We start from the raw sequence: 3,495 nt of genomic DNA on the forward strand, positions 1-3,495 counted from the left end.
GGCCATCTGTACCCCAATGTTTTATAGCGACAGTGGCCATGGTCACCAAACTCTGGAAATAACCAAGATGCCCTTTAACGGATGAATGGATAAGGAAGATGTGGTCCATATACACTATGGAGTATGATGCCTCCATCAGAAAGGACGAATACCCAACTTTTGTAGCAACATGGACAGGACTGGAAGAGATTATGCTGAGTGAAATAAGTCAAGCAGAGAGAGTCAGTATCATATGGTTTCACTTATTTGTGGAGCATAACAAATAATATAGAGGACAAGGGGAGATGGAGAGGAGAAGGGAGTTGAGGGAAATTGGAGGGGAGGTGAACCATGAGAGACTATGGACTCTGAAAAACAACCTGGGGGTTTTGAAGGGGTGGGGGGTGGGAGGTTGGAGGAACCAGGGGGTGGGTATTAGGGAGGGCACAGATTGCATGGAGCACTGGGTGTGGTGAAAAAACAATGAATACTGTTATGCTGAAAATTTAAAAGAAAAAAAAAGATAAAAAAATTCACTTTATATCCGAAAAAGGAGGGGAGGTGAGAAAAACACTACAAAATTGTTGTTTGATCTGAGCACTGGTATGTATTGACATTGTTGAACAGCAATAAAAATTGCTTCAATATTATTGCTCACCTTAATAAATAAAGATTTAAATAAATAAATTTTTTTTAAAAGATACAGATGTAGTGAAAAGAAGGGCCATCTGTACCCCAATGTTTTATAGCAGCAGTGGCCATGGTCACCAAACTGTGGAAAGAACAAAGATGCCCTTGAATGGATGAATGGATAAGGAAGATGTGGTCCATATACACTATGGAGTATTATGCCTCCATCAGAAAGGATGAATACCCAACTTTTGTAGCAACATGGACGGGACTGGAAGAGATTATGCTGAGTGAAATAAGTCAGGCAGAGAGAGTCAATTATCACATGGTTTCACTTATTTGTGGAGCATAACAAATAACATGGAGTACATGGGGAGATGGAGAGGAGAAGGGAGTTGAGGGAAATTGGAGGGGGAGGTGAACCATGAAAGACTACAGACTCTGAAAAACAACCTGGGGGCTTTGAAGGGGTGGGGGGTGGGAGGTTGGGGGATCCAGGTGGTGCGTATTAAGGAGGGCATGTATTGCATGGAGCACTGGGTGTGGTGCTAAAACAATGAATGCTGTTATGCTGAAAAGAAATTTAAAAAAAAATCCATCTCCTGGAACAAAAAATAAATAAATATATATATAAATAAATATTACAGTATTTATTTTAACTGTTGCAGAAAAATCTTTCTTTGCAAGTATTTCCTTTTTTTAAAAAGTTAACATATAATGTGTTATTTGCCCCAGGGGTAAAGGTCTGTGAATCACCAGATTTACACACTTCACAGCACTCACCATAGCACATACCCTCCCCAATGTCCATAACCCAGCCCCCCTCTCCCTACCCCCACTTTCCCTCAGCAACCCTCAGTTTGTGTTGTGAGATTAAGAGTCTCTTATGGTTTGTCTCCCTCCCTATCCCATCTTGTTTCATTTATTCTTTTCCTCCCCCCACCAAATCCCCCACACTGCATCTCCACTCCCTCATATCAGGGAGATCCTATGATAGCTGTCTTTCTCCAATTGACTTACTTTGGTAAGCGTAATACCCTCTAGCTCCATCCATGTCGTCGCAAATGGCAAGATGCCATTTCTTTTGATGGCTGCGTAGTATTCCATTGTTTATATGAACCACATCTTTATCCATTCATGTGTTGATGGACATCTAGGTTCTTTCCATAGTTTGGGTATCGTGGACATTGCTGCTAGAAACAGTTAGGTGCACGTGACCTTTCGGATCACTACGTTTGTATCTTTAGGGTAAATACCCAGTAGTGAAATACTTGCTTTGCAAGTATTTCTGTAAAGTAACAAGGTTCCAGTGTGGTAGGATTGCTGACAAGCAAAACTCCTCTCTGAAAGATCAATTTCTCATCTTCAAACTCAGAGTTGACTTAAACTCTATTCCATCTCTTAGCTCTTCCTCCCAACCCTCTGGATGTCATTATTGATCCCTTCTGCTTGCATCATTAACAGTAAATTCAGGCACTTGTATTTACTAACACATTTAAATATATATGTATTAAATATACATATATTTATTATACAAATTTTATATATTTTTACATACTATATGTATTTTAATGCTACATATGTTTATATTCATGGCCACCTCACATACACTCTACAGATCAAGACTATTTAATGCCAGATGCTATGTGTCACTGCACTTTGCTGGCCCCTGAACATTGAAGTATGCTGTTACAAGACTGCCATCTGAACCATTGTTTTCCAATTACATGAGGAATTTGAGCATGGGCTTGATGTCTCTCTTGAAGGACAGAATAGCACTCATGATGTTGCTGCCTTGTTGAAGGGGCCTCCTGCCTGAGAGACATGCTAGACCCTCTTCTCCCCAGGGAGCTAGCTGTACACAGCCTTCATCAGTAGTCTCTGTGCCTAATACACCCATTTTCAGGAATGTGCCCAGGATTACTGGGATGTCAAACTCACTCATCAAAACTTGCATATGTTTCCCAATAACTTTTTCTCACCTTACATATTGGACTCTAATGAGTGGGCTATTTGGGGAATTTTCTGAGACTTACCCTGAGGACCATTAGCAGGAAGATCTGTGTAATAAAACCAATGGAAGTAGCCAAGAAGAATTTGGGATGCTGCCAAATAACCCTCTGCAGTAGAAAGTGTGATAAATTGATCTTTGGAGGAACAGCAAGAGCTCACAATGAGTCTGTGCCTAAAAATGAGTTTGCATTTCTGGTAGGAGGAAGGCGGGAGACACAGGAACCCAGAGTAGAAAAGGTGGCAGGCAACATTCCAGGGAAAGCAAGATGACATAGCCCAGTGCCAGGACTTTCAGGGTGGAGGCTTCACGGCTATAGACACAGATCCCATAGAGGAGATTAGGAGGGAGAGGGAAAGGAAGAACATGCCAGAGCTATGTCACCTCCACATGTTTTTTTCCTACAATGCTAAAATTAAAAAAGGACCAAGAGGCAGAGACTGAGAGAAAGATACTGTCACTGCGCTGTGTGTTGATCATTGCCAACAAAAAGTCTACCCATTTGTTTATTGCTCAAACAGAAAGGACCCACGAAGGTCTTATAAACTGAAATTTTAGAATATTTCCTAATTCCCAGTCACTGTTACCAAAAACAAAAGACTGCAATCCGCAAAGTAAAATGAGTAATGCCAGGGAAAGGAGGGAAAAGAAAGTAATGGAACTTAAGTTATCTTTCTAACTGGGATTATAATGCTTTCTCTAGATGTTACATTTCCCCAGGTCTAATTTATCTTTATATTCTTCATAGAGCTTGTGCTAAGTTGCTGTTGAGAGGGGCCTCTCCTCTGAACCTGAAAGTGGGAGTTCCTCGTTTACTTTCTTATAAAAGAGTGGGCCATCAGTTTGGTTAAACATTCACATGGAGGAAATGACAC

Source organism: Martes martes, assembly GCF_963455335.1.
Source record: "Martes martes genome assembly, chromosome: Y".
Classification (NCBI taxonomy): Eukaryota; Metazoa; Chordata; class Mammalia; order Carnivora; family Mustelidae; genus Martes; species Martes martes.